A 21,499-nucleotide genomic window follows, 5' to 3' on the forward strand; every position below is an offset into this window, starting at 1 on the left:
ATACCCAGCACAGTGTAAATTAAGGTTGCCAATAAGTTTGTAACACCCGGAAGGAAACGTCGAAGACCCCGTAAAATATTTTTGTAATTAAATATTTAATGCTCTGAGTCAATTTAGACAAGCGTGCCTACTTCGATACCGTGATCTAGTCCTTCATCTTTGAGATATCACTCTGAAATTTTGAACCCATCTTTTACCCCAAGGACCGAGCCAAGTCAAAGTGATTCTATGGAAAACCTCTTTATTCGACAAAATATCATCACAAAATTTGCCATGGATTATTGTTTAAGACATAGTACAATCTCGCCAGAAATAGTTCAGATCAGACCACTACAGCATATAGCTACCATACAAACTGAACGATGAAAGTCTTGACCTTGTATAGGAAACTTTTTATTTCATACGTTATCTTTTCGAAATTCGACATGGATTATTATCCAAAGCATCCCTCACATCTCCGAAGGAATTGTTCACATCGGACCACTATAACATATAGCTGTCATATAAGCTGACCGATCAAAATCAAGTCCTTGTATGAAAAACTTTTTATTTTATTTTTAGGTGCCTTCACGAAACTTGAAATGGCTTTTTAAACATGGCAGCGCTACAATCGCTGTATAATTTTTCAGATCAGATCATTATAGTTTATAGCTGTCATACAAACTAACCGGTCAAAATTAAGAAAAAGATCTTTTGTACCCTTTTTAGCTAGTTATAAAAAATGCACATGTGAAGGGTATTATAGCATCGGTAGTTAACATTTTTTCTTATTTAACGTTTTTTGGCGCATTTCATGCTTTGAAAAGAATAATAATATGTTTGACTTCAAAAAGTTGGCTAATAGAAATAATCACATCTGCAAATAAATAAGCCCGAAATAAAATAAAAACTAAAAATAGATCAACATGCATACACACAATTACCTAAGCATTACTGTCCTTTCAGGAATATCCTTAGATACCGAGCAATATGCATACACGCCTTTTTGGCTGCACAAACTATCTTATGTAAATAACAATATTTCATTTCCTTTCCTGCTTCGACTTGGCAACATGCGCCGCCATATGGTGTCCATGACCACAGACACGAAATTGGCCAAAAACAAACAAAGGAAAACCAAAAAAATAGAATATAATGAAAATAATTTCAAACATTTCGGTTGCTCTCTGCATGCGCTCGCATTTGTTGCGCCAAGAAAAAGGCGGGAAACATATACTTAAGTGCATAGTTTGGCCAGGCGCCGAAATCTGCTTTCTTCGTTACAATTTTGTTCTTGCAACGGTAATTTCAATATTGTATTTATATGAAATTACTTTTGATTTCAAGCTGTCGCGTCGTCGCTTGCCAAATTACTGCTCACTTTGATTAAAGGATGTGCGCTTTCATTACTTTTGGCAGTCGCAACAGACAGAAGATTGCTGCTTAAGAGCATATGTATGTATCTAGAGTAGAAAATCATTGGTTAATGTACGAAGATATGATTTCCTTTGTAATTAGATCTCCACTTTGGTGAAAAGTAAATAAAACAAGAAAAAAACGTTAACTTCGGTTGCACCGAAGCTAAATACCCTTCATAGGTGCATTTCTCTTAGTAACTATCTGTTCAGTTTGTATGGCAGATATGTGCTATAGTAATCCGATCTGTATAACTTCTTCGGATATTACATTGTTGCCTTAGAAAATAATCTGTACCAAATTTCGTGAAAGATATATTCACAAAAAGTTTTCCATACCAGAACTTGATTCCGATTGTTCAGTTGGTAAGGCAGCCATATGCTATAGTAATCCGATCTGAATAATTTCTTCGGAGATTTCATAGTTGTCTTAGAAAATAATCTGCTCCAAATTTCGTGAATATATCTTGTCAAATGTGAAAGTTTTCCATACAAGAACTTGATTTCCGATCGTTCAGTTTCAGTTGTATGGCAGCTATATGCTACAGTTAACCGAACTGAACAATTTCTTCGGAGATTAAATTGTTGCCCTAGAAAATAATCTATACCAAATTTGGTGAAGATACATTGTCAAATGTCAAAGTTTTCCATAAAAGAAACTTGATTCCGATCGTTCAGTTTATATGGCAGCTATATGTTATAGTGATCCGATATCGGCCGATCCGACCAATGAGCAGCTTCTTGAAGAGAAAATGACGTTTTGCAAAATTTAAAAAGGATATCTTAAAAAACTGAGGGACTAGTTCGTATATATACAGACGGACGGACGGACAGACAGACGGACATGGTTATATCGACTCAGCTCGTCATGCTGATAATTTTTATATATTTATAGGGTATCCGATGTTTCCTTCTGGGTATTACAACATCGTGACAAACTTAATATACCCTGTTCAGGGTATAAAAATAACACGACGTACTTCGAGAAGAAGTTCTCTAAATAGGAATAAGTACAGAAGACATTGGTGGCTATAATTTCGAGTTTAAAAGCACATGATTGCTTTACAAAATGATAAGCATTGAGCGCTATCTATTCGTTTACACGATACAAGTTTAAAAACTATCATTATATTACTTTCATTTCATTAGCCGTTTGAGAATTATAAAGCGTCGCATTAACGTTTGAGAAAAAAATCAGGATTTCATGAAACGACCCGGAAACAGACGAACAATCGATGGAAATATCCTTGCAAAGATGAGTTGAAGCCGAAAAAACCACGTAAGGAAGGTCAAAAATCACGGTTATGTTGATAGTTTTCTTCGAATAGTATCGAGGTGTGGTGCTATCCGAATTCCTTCCGATCGGTCATCGGTCAAACTGTCAACAAGGAATACTAAGGACTGTCCCGTAAAAAATTGACCCTTTTATTCCTTAAGATTGTGACGTACCTGTTTATGGCATTAGTCTCAATGGGGACTTTTTTTCTATATAATCTGACGATTAACAAAATGTATAACATTTGGTGTCAAGACTTCAAACTATTAAGATGTCTAGCAATCAAGAAAAAGTGCGCGAATTGGTTTTGTCCACTTACCTGGAAAATCCAGAATTAAAATATTCAGTTATAGCTAAAAAAAACTGGAGCATCGGAAAGTACTGTCAAAAGGTTTGTTTCGAATTACAAAAAGGCTGTACCTACTATACGAAAAAAGGTTCGGGTAGAAAACCAGGTGCAGAAGGAAATTTGGCAAAAAGAGTGAAGGAAGTTTTTAAACAGAATCCCAACACTTCAGTACGGGATGTTGCTGTTAAAGCAGGTACCTCTAAAAGTACTGTACAAAGGATAAAATGTGATAGTAAGCTAAAGACATATAGAGTTCAAAGAGTGCCAGATCGTTCCGATGAAAAGCAATTGGTTCCTCAAAAACGAGCTCGCAATTTGTATGAAGGATACTTAACAAAATTTGACTGTTGCGTGATGGACGACGAAACCTACGTTAAGGCAGATTTCAAACAGTTACCGGGGCATGAATATTATACCTGTATGAAGAAGGGGCAAGTACATAGAAAATTTAAGGATAAGAAAATTACCAAATTTCCCAAGCAGTATATGGTTTGGCAAGCGATATGTACTTGCGGTTTGAGAAGCAGTTTTTTTGTAACACAGGGCACAATCAATTCAAAAATTTATATTAGCGAGTGCCTTCAAAAACGTCTTTTGCCATTTATACGCGAACATGAGGGTACTGTAATGTTCTGGCCTGATTTAGTAACCTCTCACTATTCAACAGCTACCATGGAGTGGTATGAAAGCAATAATGTCAATATTGTTCCAAGAAAAGCGAATCCACTTAATTGCCCAGAGCTTCGACCCTATTGAGAGATATTGGGCTCTAATGAAATCGAATCTCCGGAAAAGTAAAGGTACTGCAAAAAAATGTACAAGATTTTTAGAAATAAGTGGCGAAGGTCGTACGGTACTATCGATGAAAACACTGTACAAAAACATAATGAAGGGCCTTAAGAAAAAAGTAAGAAATTTTTACAGAAAATAAATACTTGTTAAATGTTATTTATAATTTGTAATCCCTATAGTACTCATTAATAAAAAATAAAACAAGACTTTGAAAAAATTCTTTGGTTTTCTTGTTATTAATGAAAAAACGAAGGTGTCAATTTTTTACGGGACAGTCCTTATTTGAGTGTTATGCATGGTTTGCGTGAAGCTATTCGTAAAAAGAGACCGGAATTATTGACCGACAACTCTTGTTTTTGGCGTCACGGTAATGCACGGTCGAGTACTGGATTGATTCTTCGTGAATTTTTCGCCAAATTTTCAACCAATATCGTACTGCAACCACCGTATTCGCCTGATTTGGCTCCGTGTGATTATGGCTCTCAGCGTTTTTTTTTAGTTCACCATTTTTATTACAATTTTGTATCACTTTTTGTATTATGGCCTTGCTGTTAGGATATTTTTCTTCTATTTTGCCAGTACCCCAGTACATTCAAATGATTTTGAACAAAGAATTTTCGAAAGTCAACGCTTATTTTTTAATTGTTCAATTCTTCGTAGAAATATATAAAGATTAGTAAAAAATGTCGTGGGGTTTTCATAATTTTGTCACATACTTCATATATGTATGTACATACATATACATGTCAATTGCATTACTTTCTATATAATCACACACCCATTACAGCCAGCTGTTTATCAGCTGCATGCTACTCAGCAGAATAAACAGATTGTTATTGTAATGTAATTTACCCAAAGAGTTGTGTGATATTTTTAACGTGCACTCTATACTCGCATTCTATAGATTTTGCACTTCTGTGCTTACAGTGTAGAAACTGCAAGCCAAAAATAAAAACAACAACCATATATAATACAAAAATAAAAGCTAAAAATTACTTTTATAATGCTTGTAATTATAATTGACGTAATTATCTGGCATGACGCAGAGCAAACAGCAAAAAATATCGCAAACATTGTTAAGCGATAAGCAAAAAACAAATGTAATACCCTGTAGGAAACAGGGCAGAGCAATCATTTGATAGGCCACTTCTCTGCTCACTGTGAGCGCTGTCACTCTTCCACATGGTGAAAACAACAAAAATTTATGCAGTCAAATTCCAATTAAATTTTAGAGTGCTAAACCGCCTGCTATTCCATTATTAACTGATTATGCCAGTCAATTCGTTTTATGCCAGTCAATTCGTTTTATGCCAGTTGCTTGTTCGTTTCGCTGATATTGAAAGCTTGCAGGCTTGGTAGCCCGAAATTAGCTTTTACAAGTCTTCTTCTTCTTAATTGGCGTAGACACCGCTTACGCGATAGGTTATCATCGATAGATTGTCATCAGCCAAACCTCTGCACCATATGGCAGGACGGGAGTAATGAGTGACTTATTGAGTTTGTTTGAGGTCTTTACTTCTCATATAGCAGAAATTCTATAATAGTTCTCGTGTTCACAGCTTTTGAAGGCAAAAAATACAGTTCAAACAAAAACTTGAAAAAAGTCCACAAAATAGTTTTGGATGACCGCAAAGTGAAGTTGCTCGAGATAGCAGGCACTTCAAAGATATGAACTGAGCGTTTACCTCATATCATTCACAAACATTTGAGTATTTCTCAGCTCTGTGAAAAGTAGGTGCTTCGGGAGCTCACTTTTGACCAAAAACAACGACGACTGCTCACGATGTACTCGCTGCGAAACGTGGAAAAACGCATCGGCTGGCAAGATTATGGCGTCTGTATTTTGGGATTCGCCTAGACTTATTTTATTGACTACCTTGAAAAATGGAAGGACTATTAACAGCGACTATTACATTGCACCGTGTCATAAGTCAATGAAAACGATGGCAAAAATCTATCAGATTAATTTAATAAGATTTCAAAAGTATGTGCGCTGGGTAAAACTGTTTGTCGAATGAAGAGGTAATCGCCAAAACTGAGACCTATTTTGAAGCAAAGGACGGATCGTATTGCAAAAATGGTATTGAAAAGTTGGAAGGTTTCACTCTTGAAGGGTACTAGTTACTAAATGATTTTCAACAGGGATTTTCATCGTCATTTTTTTCCAAAAGAACACCAAAATCAGATGCCCCACGAAAGGTTGGATAGTCAAAATAAAAAAGTGACAAAATAAAATTAACAGATTATTTACTATGTAATCGTGAGGACCTAAATGACGATCAACATGTGGCCCAATCAAAATCCGTGATCACTGGAAATTCCATCGAAACTGTGCGTGTATTCATCAAAAATCTGCCGAAATCATCATTGAAATTCATGAAAATGAAATTGAACATCTCCAAAACATTGATTTATCGCATTTTGACCGAATATTTGGGCTTCCGAAAGGTGTGTGTACACACAATCTGACTGACGACCGAAAATTGCTCAGAATCCATCATTCGACGGACGATTATTTGACGCAGAGGCCATTCAAAAGGCTTGCACCGGTATACTGGCGGCCATACCGGCCAACGAGCTAAAACACTGATTCGACATGCTTCTGGACCGTGCAAAAAGCTGTATTGAAACAGAAGAAGACTATTTTGAATAAAATAAATTGATTTTTCCGAAAAAAAACCATTTGTTCCGTTTTTTTTTTAAGTCCTGTTTACTTTGGAACCCACCTTGTATATAGTCCCATAATTCTTATACCCGATCAATTGAACCATAAAGCTTTAAGTTCTTGACTGTCTATTTCCTTTAAGTTAACATCAACAGCTCTTCCGGGAGAGCCGGATTTGTTAAGAGAAGCTTAAGTGAAGGGAAACCTCAAGTTGGTTGAAACAGGTGTCTAAGGCCTTAACCTTTGCATTTTACTACTCATTATTCGCTCCACTTGTTTTTTTTTAACCATCATTTTCCAACTTTCGAGCGGGTTTATACAAAAAAAAAAATACAGAAAAATTACTGCATTTGAATATTCAACGTTATTAATATGCACACCCTCTGTAACCTAAGCGCGCCGCATGCATGCAATCAGAGCACGTGACTCTTAATTAAAATGCCTGCACTGACAATTAAAGAATCTTTCCATTTCAAGGGTTTGCCGAGTGTGTAATGTTCATATGTTTATATACATTTCTGTGAATTCAAAACCAAATGATTTGTGCATCAGGCGCCGACACACGGTTGCTATGGCAAGCGGAAGCAGCAGATATTGTCACGTTGACAAGTGAATGCCGCACAACAATTTGTCATGTGTTAATTTGTAAGGGAGGAGAGTATAAAACAAAACGTTAACTCTCCAAAGCATTTACATAACTTGGGAGATTTGCAAATTTCGCAGCATTGTTTGAAGTTGCAGTTGTTTTTGTTGCTAGAAACGGAGTTGATTTTGCTGGAGTGGTGAAAAAACTGCTTGGGAAGAGTTGGCAACAATCATATTTACAGATGCTGCAAGTGCAGCCTTTCTGCGAAGACAATGGTACTGACTTAAGAGTTAAGGCTTTAGGCATTAGTTGTGGAGAAAGAGTTGAAGGAGCATAGCATAAGTCTTACGTACAGTTATAGAAAAACAAATCATTGTTGATTTCCGTTTTTCTTAGACGAAAATGTTTCAGTTGAAAAAAAAATGTTTAGCGGTAAATATAAGGGTGGACATATTTTAAGAAATTAGGAAAAATTTTACAAGTTTTAAAAACACAATATTCGTGTACCTAATTTAATAATATTCAGACAAAAAGTGCGTTTAATAGCATATATTAGGGTGAATCTATTTTGAGTACGTTTTTTTTATTAGGGTGGTATAATCAGAATGTACCAATTTTGGCAAATTATGATAATGTTAATATCCTTTAAAGACATGTTCTCATTAGGGTGAACCTATTTTTGGGAAATTATGATAATGTTAATATCCTTTAAAGACATGAAATTTGTGAACATACTTGATAAAAAGGTCGGTACGTTTTTTTCATTAGGGTGGATCTAATTAGAATGAACCTCGTAATTTTTTTTTTCATTAGGGTGAACCTAATTTGGGAATTTTCGAAAAAAAATTTATGTCATTCAAAAACATGATTTTCGTGTCTATACTTGATTTAAAAGTCGCAAATTTTTTTTCATTAGGGTTGTCCTTACTGTAAAATAAAAAATTATACATATGTATTTTCCCTACTAAACTTTTTTAAATCTACCTACTAAAGTGATAATATACGAAAAGACAAAACCAGTATTAATATTCTTCCATTAGGGTTATCCAAAGTTCAAAATAGAATTTATAAATGATTAATGCAATGAGCAATGCCATAAAATGATATATTTTGTGAATTAATATTAGCGCAGCATGCATTTAAAATAACTGCACTAAAGTGACTATATTTTTGAGGAATTATGAATAAATCTGTTTTTTTTTGCCATTAGGGTGACCCTAACTATAAAAGTGCAAGCTTCTATCTTTCATAAGATTTGATTTAACCATCCATCCACAACCATTAACCATAGCAAGCAGTTAATATAACATTTTTTTATTAGGGTAGTCCATTTTTTAATAGTTCTTGGACTTAGATTCTAAATATCAAGATTTAGGATTTCGTTTATATGCATAGAAGTAACTACTGCTAGCGATTAACAAAAAGTTATTTTGTATATTTTTCGTTTTATTAGGGTAACCCTACTTTAAAAAAGTTTATGTAATCATATAAATATCAAGTTATTTGAATATTACTGCTATGAAAACTAATATTAAGTCTGTGAACCATCAAAAAAAAATTATTTGTGTTCAAAATTATTCATTAGGGTGATCATATTTACAGAAATAAATAAATAAAAAATATTCAAAATAGTTTGTGTGTTTGAGACTAACCAAAAAAAAAGTTCCTGTAAATATGAATTTTATTAGGGTGGCCCGCTTCATAAATTTATATTAGGAATGAATGCTTTGAAACTATTTTGACATTCTAATATATGTTGTTTACCGGAAGAGTTTGGAACTACATTCAGTATACATGTTACATTAAGGTGTTCCCACTTCCAAAATATTTTGTGTTAAAAGTTCCAGCTTATTTGTATCTAAGCAGTGGCAAATTGTATATTTATATGAAGAATCAAGGAATCAGTAACTTTTATAATGAATAATTAGGGTGCCCCTATTTACTGAAACTAATAAATAATAAAATGCAATGTCACAAACATGAAAATATAAGTTTTGCGCACACCCTAATATACACCCACAGTGCAAATTCACCAAAGCCATATGTTATGACACTTATTGCCGCATTTATGCTTTACTACAATGTTATTATTGCCATATCTTACTACTTTTTCTAACACAAACTATATTCTACGCTTTCTTGGTGCTTGTTAAGTTTTTCACATAAATGTCATTGCCACGTGCACATGCACCTATTTCTAGATATAAAGTTAAATGAAAACATATTGATATTGCCTTTGTAAATATTTCTGTTGGCATACTCGGCGAAGTTTAGTTGGATCGTAAAATTTTCAGCACTTGAATTTTTGAATGCGTGGAAAAACTCACGGCAAAGCGAAAATAGTAAAACTTTGATTTTTATTGCTTTTAATGGACAAGATAAAGCGGGTAATTTATAGATGAACCGTTAGAGCATTGAACTTGACTTGCAAGTTAGGAGTAACAAGCGAATGATTACATAACTGAAATATAACGGCATTTACCGAATAGTTGCTGTTCGACTATTAAATAGGCGAATGCACGAAATGACTTAATAATAATAAAAAATTATAATAAAAAAATTTAATAATTCAAAATTAATGACAAAAAAAGAAATTAAATAAAAATAATTCATGAAAAAAATAAGCAAGAACAAGATATTATAAATAAAAGTAAAATAATAAAAAAAATTATAATTAAAAAATTAATGAAAAAAAAGTTTAATAAAAATAAAAAAAAAAAATTTAATAAAACTAATTAAAAAAAAATAAAATAAAATAAAAAAAATAAAAAAATAATAATTATTAAAAAAATAAAAAAATAATAATTATTAAAAAAATAAAAAAAAATAATTATTAAAAAAAAAAAAAATAATTATTAAAAAAAGAACAAGATATTATAAATAAAAGTAAAATAATAAAAAATTTTATAATTAAAAAATTAATGAAAAAAAAGTTTAATAAAAATAAAAAAAAAATTAATAAAAGTAATTAAAAAAAATAAAAAAATAAAAATTATTAAAAAAATAAAAAAAAAATAATTATTAAAAAAATAAAAAAAAAATTATTATAAAAAAAAAAAAAAAATAATTATAAAAATAAAAAAAAAAAATAATTATAAAAATAAAAAAAAAAAAATAATTAAAAAAATAAAAAAAATAAAAATTATAAAAATAAAAAAAATAATTATTAAAAAAAAAGAACAAGATATTATAAATAGAAGTAAAATAATAAAAAATTTTATAATTAAAAATTTAATCAAAAAAAAGTTTAATAAAAATAAAAAACAAATTTAATAAAAGTAATTAAAAAAAAATAAAAAAAAATAATTATTAAAAAAAAAAAAAAAATTATTATTAAAATTTGGTGTCATCGAAGCTATAATACCCTTTACGGTTGCCTTTGTTATTGCATAAAAGACACAAAAAGATCTTGTTCTTGAGTTTGATCACACAAATAGTATGATCTGAATCAATATTTAATAAATATATAAAAAATCAAATTTTGCCAAGCGTCCCGTAGTCACCCGTGGCATGAAGCAAGATTCCAAACATATTGGAAAACTTTTATATTGGCTTGATTGAGCTCTGCTGAAGGAAATACGTTACTTATGCCACAGCAAAACAGCTAAAAAGAAAGTTTACAGCCGCACAGTCTAAAATCAGCCGCCGCGCCTCTTTCATATTGCGACATAATTAAGCGGCAACGCCACTTTCCAACACACGTAATCCTCGGAATCAAGTAAAGCACGATGGCATGCGTTATTGCACAATTTTATTGACAAATAAAAGCAATGTAATGCGAGGCAATTTACGCTGAGCGTTGGGCGCTGCCCACTTAAGGCTATTTGTTGCTTATTTGTATGCTTAATGGCTCACATTACACACGTAAATGGAGTGGAGTGAAGTGAAGTGAAGTGAGGTTGCCACGCATATGCAATAAAATGTTTTTGACTATTTTTTGTGCAAGATAGTATGCGCATAAGTACATAAAAGCATAAAAGTGCACTTGAAGCTAAGAGTAATTCAATTTGTTTTGTTTGCCGCTGCTTCTTATTGTTTTTGTTTTGACCGTTTTTTTTTAATTACCGCTGCATACCTTATTAACTGCGCAAGGAACGTGCCTTGCCATATTTTTTAAACACGCATTTATATATTTTTGAATAAAGTTGGAGATATGAAAAAAATTCAAAAAACTTAAGATAATTTTATTACCTTGTCATTTAGTGCTTAAAGTGGTGGCAAGCAGTGTCGCGCGTTGACATGTTGTCACCAATCGCTTCGACATGCCGTGCACATGCGCATGTGGCATGCATATAAGCGCATATGTGTGCATGCTGGCAGTGATATAGAATTGTTTTATGATTTTTATGGGAAAAGCAGACATAGGTATGCACATTAGGGTGGCACTAAACTAAATAACTGAAAGATTCTTCTTAATGTCGACACGACTTAAGCGTCGCCTGAAAAAGGATACATCTATAAATGGAAATATAACAAGAAAACCTGCAACGAAGTTTTAATACCCTACTCAGGTTCAAGTTTTTTATATGATGTTGCTTTTGGTCAGTCAATTTATAATATATGACAACTAAATGCTATAGTGATTCCATCTGAATAATTTTTGCACGAATTTTACAGTTGCCTTAGAACCATGCCAAATTTCCTGCATATACCTTGTTAAATAAATTTATAATAAAATATTATAGTTTTTCATACAAGGACTAGCGGTTGATCGGTAAGTTATATGGCAGCTATATGGTATAGGTAAACGATATCGGCGGTTCCAAGTAGTGAGCAGCTTCTTGGATGCAAAATGTGTGTGCAAAATTTCTGATCGATATCTCAAAAACTGAGTCTGAGACTGCTTGCATTACTTGCCGCATAAATGAACTACTTAATATATATGGATACAGTTATAAAACCATTTTGTTAATCGTAAATATAGAAAAAATACTGTTTTCTTCATTGCTTAAAGTAGTTGAGAATTACAGGTCTTTAGAAAATGCAAGCGAAATATTACCAACTAACCCCGCAAACATTACTTTTGGTTATACCCAGCCTTGTAGGTTAAGTTGAGAAAAAATGCTCCCTATGTGAAAAAAAATATATTTCAAAAAGACTTCAAATGTTTTGGGTGATACTTTTGAGTGGACAACACATCACTACAATCTCTTACGAGTCGTAAAATGTAGGAGAACTGTGCCTTCAACTCAAAACCAGCTCGCAATCGAGACGCATTTTCTTCTAACAGCGGTTTCAAATCATAATTTGAAGAATAAGAATAGGTTCATAGCGTACTTTCATCATATCGATCACCTGTCAGGTTCTCAACAATTTCTATACTATATGGAAGCTTTCTATAATGAAATAATAGCTTCTTTTAAATTAAAAAAAGAAAAATTGACAAATGTGGTGATATTTGATTAAAGATAAATTGTAAATGATCTCTACCACTCTCTTTAGCCTTTAAGGCGAAGCAATACCAATAAAATATTGAGAAGTCGAAGGGATAACAATGAAAATGATGTCGGTAATCTGGAAGCTGAAATTTTCCGGCATAACAGATCAGGGTTTTTGCGATACACCAAAGCTTTTCCACTTCAAACGCAGAACGATTTGTCTAGGGCATACTGAAAATTCAAAATGACAACAGATAAATCTGGAAGATGAAACTTCCCGACAAAACAGACTATTATTTTACTTAGCTATCTTTGAAAAGGTTCAGTGCTTACCAACCCGGGTTTTCACAACCTTCAAAAGGTCGTCCACTTCAAATGGAGAAAGATCTTTCTGGAGTTTAATCCGATACAAACCCATTCAATCTTCCCGAAGTAAATATATGACTCTTATGAATTTATAACGATGTTTATTTCAACATAAAAGAGACTGTTCTTTCACTGAACTTCCATATATCTACTGATAAAATCTATTTTTATTTGAAATCGGCGTCTGCAAAATCTTTAGTGTAAGAACGACGAGCTGATTCTTCGCTTGATACACTCAACTGAAAGGCGGTTCCCAACAATTTTAAATAAATTGAGTACATATTAAAGGAGATTGGTCAGATCGGACCTTATAATACATACAATATATTCGAGCATTATCTAGCGAGTTCCACTAGAAACGTACCATATTCTATGTAATCAACTTTAAAAATACTTCGGAGTTTCAAGCAGCTGCAGTTATTTAGAGGTCGACATGGAATTTTGCTTTCATGAGGCCTCTGAGAACTGTTTAGCTTTTGGTTGGCTCAACTCATGTTTCATATTCATCTATAAACGAAGTATTAAGCGCAGTTTCAGTAAAGAAAAATGCTTGTTTTTGTCATATTTTTTTTTACCGACATTCCTTTTATTTCTTTGTTCAAGAATTTTCGAAGCAGAAACATTTCATTAAGAAACGAGCAAATGACCAATGCTCCTTAAGGAATTCTAAGAAAAGCTGCTGAATAAAGGCCCACTCTATGCATTTTTGGCATATTTCGGAAGCCGTCGTGGTGTTTCTTTGTTCACCGGCTTTCGGGTAGCGGCAGTGGACACACAAATAATCTACCGGATGGATTTCCTGTTGCTGCTACGCGCATACCACTGCCAAATCAGACGCTTTGCATAGAATTTTCTCTGCCAAAAGCGCTTTGTTCGCAGCCGCACAGCATACGACTACTTTTTCGGCTAATTTACGCCCAGCAACAAACACAAATAGGATTGGAAGTACTTGCGACGCGCATTCAGATGTCCATCACAAACAATGCAATGGAATTTTTGTGATTGCACACGATGCCGCGCGCCTTGGGCATTGACGTGCTGCACTCATATCAGCGACGCGGCGCAGCAAAAAAATAAAGAAAGTGATATGAGTCTGCATGTGGTGCTGTGGAAGTGGAAGGGAAATGCGGCGGCAGTTTTGTCAGCGCATTTGCATTGCGTGCTCTGTATGCCAGATTTCTTAGCATTTAAGCTATATTTGGAGCAGAAGTCGCGCTGATTATGTGTCCATTGTTCGCCGCAGACAATAACTATCCATGCCGCGCACACTCGCACGCACTTAGCCTTTGCCTACAGGCATCTTTATGTAGTCACGGCAGTAGCTGGCGACTCAGACAGCTTTCAACTAAAGTTCTGCGGCGATGGGCCTTCCGCCCAGTCAGACGCGGGCCGCGGTCAGCGTCAAAAGCGACTCGCGCTGGAATTCGGGCAACGCCTCAATTCCCAGAGCTATGTTTGTAGTGATAACGCACGCTTCTCATAAAGTCATTTTTGTATACAGAGACTCAGTTCAAATTCTTACATCACAGCTGCGCCCATAACGCTTGCAAGATCAGCTAATTATGCAGTTACTCACTCATTTATTTCCGTGCAAATTATTTATTACATTTTATTTATAATTCTTGATATCGAGTTCACTGTAGAAGTGTCACACAAACGGGGGAATTTCAGGGTTTACTGATAAGAAAACTTATTTCATCAAAATGGGTCTGAAGTACAACATCAATTCCTTATCACTGCGCTAAATATTTTCGCCAGATCCAGTTAGCTGCAATCCAACTGGCATTAACTTAAAGTGTGAGGTAATTGGTATAAATAAATTTGCGCGAAAGAGTCTCAATGAAGGACAAATTGAGCTGCGATTAATAATCTGCTGGTGAACTAGTTGGATTCAACGTGGAAGGTCATAGACCAATCTAACGAAGAACCGTTTTGTCAGGTTAGATAGAGACGATCTGGCGTCGATATTCGCCAAACACTTTTCTTTTATGACAAATCAATGTTTGAACCGCCTTCGGTAAAGATTAAGTGTCTCGAAAGAGATCCATTGAGTTTAGTGGGATTTTATTAGAATTACGAGATCGCTGAAACACAAACGGAACTATAATTCACCTTATGCCGGTTAAAACCTTAGCTTCGAAGACGGTAGTAATTACAAATGAAATAAAAAGTTCGAATCTGAAGATCTCTGGAGAACAAACGAAGCTAGAACTAACCGGATGTCGGTTAAACACTTAAATTTGCAGAAGACAGGTCTTACAAAGAAAATAAAAAGTACGAGTCTGAAGATCTCTGAAGAACAAACAAAGCTAGAATTAAGCGGATGCCGGTTAAGCAGCTGACTCCGATTAAAATCACCATTCCAGTAAACAGAATTTCATCATCGGGTCTCGAGATTATATACCATATGAATAACTGTAATTTGAAAAGTTTTAGTAGGAATAGTGGCAATAATATGAAAAGCAATATTTAACGAAAGGAAAATAATGTCACATAGCTTTAACTAAGTTAAGGGAGCTCTCAGCCTCAGAGTATGGCCGCTTTATTCACCATAAACTGAAGTAAGTATGGTAGAACACAGAAAATAGAGATTCCTTCAAAATAGCGCTTTTAGAAAAACTTGCGACAGTTAACTTGTATAGTTTATGACTACATCAAAACGAGTGATTGCTGATTATCCCGAGCCTATACTGGGTTGATAGAGAATTGCCGTAAATGCTCGACGGATATTCATAATAATTATTATCCAATAAATAAGTTTACCTTTAAAACAAATGCGGCTAGTCGTGGTCTAGCTTGTGCTTGGTCAAACCAAAATCATATGTAAATTTTTTTCAAATATACCTAAATGCGACCTTTCTCAAAACTTTAAAATTTTTAAAAATTGCTGGTTCCATATCATGTTACAGACATATGCATCGATCGCTTTCCCTTCCACTGCCAACTTCACATAAACTCCTATTCTCTATATTTCGCATTATAACGTCTGTACACAACTTAACTACTTTTCGTTATCACAACTCGTTGGCAACACTATTGACTATGGGCGTTCCATATGCTCGCATTCGCTGATGTTATCGTCAAGTTTTTCCACTTCAACTATAATAATCGACGATGCGCAAAATTGCTCATTCCGTGCGATGAGCACTTCATCAATCAGCCAATCAATCAAATTGGCGTACAGTATGCGCAATATATGTATGTATATGTATACTTACATAAGTGCCTACAATGCAATAGCAACACGTAATCGCAACAAGTATTTACGAAATAAACACATAAAGTGTGGCAAAACATTGAGTAATGGAGAGCAGTTGAGAGTGTGTGGCGTAAGGTGAAAATGAGCAGGAAAAATAGGAAAACTGAAGAACATAAAATGCTGAAAAGAACTAAAGCACGCTAGAAACGTAGAACTAAAAAACTGCAGGAGCAAATTACATAAAAAAATTATAATTAATAAACAAAAAAAAAAAACATAGTAAAAATTTAGTCTTCAGTATTTTCTATAATAAAGTAAAATGAAAAAACATTTAATTTTTTCCCTCCGCGACGAAACATCCCCAAATGGGTTGAGGCTGACCGACTTCGCCGTGGCCCGAAACATGGTTAGCTGAGAGGTCGAAATGAAACAAATTGATTGGACCTTATTAGTGTGGCTTTAGGCCGGGAAAATCAACAGCTGACCAGATATTCACCGTGCGCCAAGTCTTGGAGAAGACCCGTGAAAAGAGGATCAACACACCACCTCTTCGCCGATTACAGAGCTGCTTTTGACAGCACGAAAAGGTGCTAAACTAATACGGCTGTGTAAACACAGAACCACTCTCGTCAACAAGTGCCACTTTGGACTGAGTAGACAATTGAAAAGTAAAGTCCTCTCTCGACGAACAAAGATCCAACACCATAAAACCCGCATCATCCCCGTCTTGTTATAGAGTGAAGGGAATAGCCGATGGCAAAGTCTGATGCGTCGGCCTTAGGAATGTTCGTGAGAAAAGTTTTGCGGAAGTTTTATGGTCCTTTGCACATTGGCAACGCCGAGTATCGCAATCGATGGAACGATGAGCTTCATGAGATATAAGACGACATTGACATAGTTCAGCGAATTAAAAGACAGCAGCTTGCTGGCTAGGTCATGTCGTACGTATGGACAAAAAGCAGTGGAATATTAAGACCTACACTTCTTTGGAAAGACCAGTTGGAGAAGGACTAACGGAAGGTTTGCTAACGCCATTTATACCCCGAACAGGGCAATTTAAGTTTGTCACGAAGTTTGTAACACCCAGAAGGAAGCGTCGGAGACCCTATAAAGTATATACATATATAAATGATCAGTATGTTGAGCTGAGTCGATTTAGCCATGTCCGTCTGTCTGTATATATACGAACTAGTCCCTCAGTTTTTAAGATATCGTTTTGAAATTTTGCAAACGTCATTTTCTCTTCAAGAAGCTGCTCATTTGTCGGAACTGCCGATATCGGACCACTATAACATATAGCTGCCATACAAACTGAACGATCGGAATCAAGTTCTTGTATGGAAAACTTTCACATTTGACAATGTATCTTCACGAAATTTGGTACAGATTATTTTCTAAGGCAACAATGTAATCTCCGAAGAAATTGTTCAGATCGGTTAACTATAGCATATAGCTGCCATACAAACCGAACGATCGGAATCAAGTTCTTGTATGGAAAACTTTCACATTTGACAAGATATATTCACGAAATTTGGTATAGATTATTTTCTAAGACAACAATGTAATCTCCGAAGAAATTGTTCAGATCGGTTAACTATAGCATATAGCTGCCATACAAACCGAACGATCGGAATCAAGGGCTTGTATGGAAAACTTTTGCATTTGACGTGGTATCTTCACGAAATTTGACATGGATTACTGCTTAAGGTAATAATATAATCTCCGAAAAAATTGTTCAGATCGGATTACTATAGCGTATAGCTTCCATACAAACTGAACACTAAAAGAAATGCACCTGTGAAGGGTATATTAGCATCGGTGCAGCCCAAGTTAACGTTTTTTCTTGTTTTTCACTAAAATTTTCAGATTATGTGAAAAAGTTGTTCATACAAAAGTTTTAAATCTATTCACTAACTACAACTTTGCCATATAACTTTTCCATACGACTCATAGTTTCGCTGGAAATCGAGATTAAGGACTTTTAACCCTTAAAAACCAACTCTTCCCGACCTCAAATCGCCTGTATATTATTTTTTCTTTCATTTTTGTTATTTCGTCTTTCGTTTCCAATGGGATCCAACCTAATATGATTTATATTTTTCACGTTTTGCCATTTTCAAAGGCTTCTGCACTGCTCTAATCTTTTAAATACAGTTTATACCCCTTCAACATCTTCAAATGTGTGCCTCATACTACTAATTTTTTGCGCACAACTGTGTAAAGGCAGCAAGTGCGCAAATCGTCATGGCGGAAAAAGAGTTTTTAAGGCTCATTACGAAATAACCAAAGCAGTTAATTTGACATTATTTCGCAGAGAGATGCCACATCGCATTGTTTTTGCACACAAATATAAATCTGGTTTGTTTTTGTTGGGTCTGAGAGTTGCATGTTGCCACTTTTTTATCTTCTTTTATTTTATTTTTTGTGTTTTTATTTTATTGTTTTATTTTATTTTTTGTGTCTTTCCTCCCGCCTTTGGGTAATTTTACGTGCCTTTGCCGCCTCAAAACTCACTTCGTTTTACACATTCGCATTTATTCAGCTCTTTCGGCTAATTTAGCTTTTTTGCGTACCTTTTGCCAACGCTTTGCACACTTTTTGCTTTATTTTTGTTTTTGTGGGTTAATTTTATTGCCTGTGACATTTTGCTTCCTCCATTTGACATGGCAAAAAAGTGACAACTGTGTGCAACAACAATAGCAATGCTTGTGATTCAACTGCAAAGGAGTAAAGTACTTCATTTCGAAAAACGGTGGCAGTAATTGTTGTTGTTTATACTTTTATTTTTCCATTTTTTTTTTCGAAATTTTTTACCTTTGCAAAGCAGCGTGGAAACAAAAAACTCCAGCTTAGCTTGAGAAATGTGCAAATTGCGAACCGTGTGCTATTTTTCGAGGCAAAACTTACAAACATACACCTTGCATATATGTATATATGTATGTATTGGTGTGTAAGTGCATCGATTTAGTAACAACAATGCAAACAGAGGCGTGAGCGCTGGTGGAGTAGCGCAACAGTTTAATTGACTTGTTGCTGGCTAGCATTTGACTGCAATTACAGTTGCATGTACATATGTATGTATGTATGAAAGTATATATAAACTTATGTATGTATGAATGTACGTACATATATAGATATATGTATGTACTTATGTATTCATTGGGTATTTGAGTTCCAACTGTGACTTTGTTAGACCAATGTTTACTAACGGAATTTGGTATTCTGCTGCACCGAAGCCATAACAACCAAAAAGGTATAAAAAGAGAACTATCTGATCAATAGTTTGTATGGCAGCTTTATGCTATATTGGTCCGATCTGAACCTTTTCTTAGGAGCTTGCAACGTTGCCTTAGACAATAATCCGCACCAAATTTCGTGTCGATATCTCGTCAAATACAAAAGTTTTCCATACGACTTGAGACAGATCAGTCAGCTTTAAGGCAGCTAAATGCTATTAGAATGCCTTTAATAACTATCTCTGCCAATTTCAGAAAGATACCTTGACAAATTAAACAGTTTTCCGTACTGGGACTTGAGTTAGATCTATCAGTTTGCATGGCGACACCGGCGATTCTGACGAATAAGCAGCTTCTTAAGCAGAAAAAAAAAATTTGCAAAATTTCAAGTCGATATTTCAAAACCTGAGAGACCAGTTCGCGTATGTACAGACAGACGGACATGGCTAAATTTAAATCAACTCCTCACGTTGATTATTTACATATCTTCTTCTTTACTGGCGTAGACAGTCGTGAAGCCAGGTTCTTCTCCTCCTGTCGGGTACTGCGTCGAATACTTTCAGAGCTGGAGTGTTGTTTTCGTTTATTCGGAAATTATTACAAATGGTATGTATATTTTATCTCACATATTTTATACCACATAATATCTCCGACGTTTTTCTTCTGGGTGTTACATACCCTGAAATAACATACCCTGAAATGAAATGAGTACCACAAATGGTAAGAATTAGCAATGAGGAAAGGGTTTACTATAAAATAAGTCATTGGAGATTTGTGGCACAATCTTCTGGGAACAGGTGTTTTTGAAGCCCGAAGTGTCTACAAATAAGATACATGTTTGATACAGAGCAAATTTTTTGGTTGCACACATCGCACAGAAGACTTGATGAGAGCAAATGCCTAGTACAGTTGGCTTCATAAGTAATATTTATAAAATAGCTAACATATCCTGGATTGTATTTAATAAGAATAGATGATCTTAACAGTTTTACTAAAAATAACAGGAAAATATTGGTTTTCTATAAACATATAAACTCAATGTAGCTATTCTTCAGATCGGTTAAATTATTGATAAACCTATTAATCATTTCTTCGGAGATGATTTGGAACTTTAAAGTCGGTTAGATCCAAAAATTAAGCTCGATAGCTTATTAGTCCTCAGTGTTAACTCAATATACTTTAGACTTGACAACTCTATTTGAAGTTTGAAAGAAAACGCAAAAAGAACACATCGGAGCATGGTGAACACCAAAAATTGTACGTCAAACTCAACAAACAAACTCTCAAACTGAACTGTTAATTCATACAAAATTGTAAAATACCCCAATAATCTTAAGAGTTTAAGATCGACTTACAGAAAAACGTAGACAAAATCTGGAAAAAAAAAGTTCCACAACCCCATTAAAATCAATGTTCAACTTTAAAACTTTTTTTCATGTCACAATACAATGCGGCAATCCAGAGTTAAAACTATCATTAGTTAGCAAAAAAAATAAGGCGGTCGATTTGGGATCTCTACTCATACTCCTCGCTTTAAGACGCTGAATCGCTTTAGTCACTTTAAGACCCTGGAACACTTTTCATACTACTCACTGTAAGAATCATTGTTGCCTGTTTTTTATCCAAATTATGCAATATTTTTTTGGCGGACTCACCTGCAAAGATAAGAAAATAAACAACAGATTAGAAACCAAGACTTGTACGTTTAAATAAATAAAAAAAAAAATATTTAAAAAATACCGTAAGGAATGTCTAGTAAAACCAATAAATACTACGAAATTATTGAGAAAACAAACAACAAAAGCGCGAAAATTTCGCGGCAAAAATAAATTGATAAAAAAAACTGGTTCAACATAAAGCAGATTTTTGTAAAAAAACAAAACCAAAAACTCAAATTGGCAAATGCAAAAAGTAAACACAAAGCAAATGTACACAAACTTGGCTAAAGAAAACACACAATAATATGCGGTAAACCAAACAGAGAGTTTGCAAAAACAAAATAGTAATAAATAAGTGATAAAAAAATAAATAAAAAAAAAATAAGAAAAAAAAAAATTAAAAAATTTATGAAAAAATAAAACATTAAAAAATCACAAAAACAAATAAACATAAAACCGCGTCATCGATGATTTCCTATTTAAATGCTTGCCAAGGTGAGCCGAAACGTTTAACGGTTAGCGGATGAGCAGCGCTCACTGGAAGCTAGCTGTTGAACAATGCTGGCATTTATACATAAATATATATACAAACATATACAC

The 21,499-nt window shown here is 34.3% G+C and overlaps 1 protein-coding gene and 1 long non-coding RNA gene across 6 annotated transcripts in view; one reads left to right on the forward strand and one right to left on the reverse strand.

Moving 5' to 3' along the window:
* LOC105233761 (rho GTPase-activating protein Graf) overlaps nt 1–21,499 on the reverse strand; it is a 186,872-nt gene that overhangs the window by 96,651 nt on the left and 68,722 nt on the right. The gene's annotated exons all lie outside the window — the stretch shown is intronic.
* On the forward strand, nt 16,993–17,721 carry LOC125778522 (uncharacterized). Its single transcript, XR_007422767.1, has 2 exons — nt 16,993–17,367; nt 17,522–17,721. It is a non-coding gene; the product is annotated as an uncharacterized LOC125778522 (long non-coding RNA).

This window comes from Bactrocera dorsalis, chromosome 4, assembly GCF_023373825.1.
Source record: "Bactrocera dorsalis isolate Fly_Bdor chromosome 4, ASM2337382v1, whole genome shotgun sequence".
Lineage (NCBI taxonomy): Eukaryota > Metazoa > Arthropoda > Insecta > Diptera > Tephritidae > Bactrocera > Bactrocera dorsalis.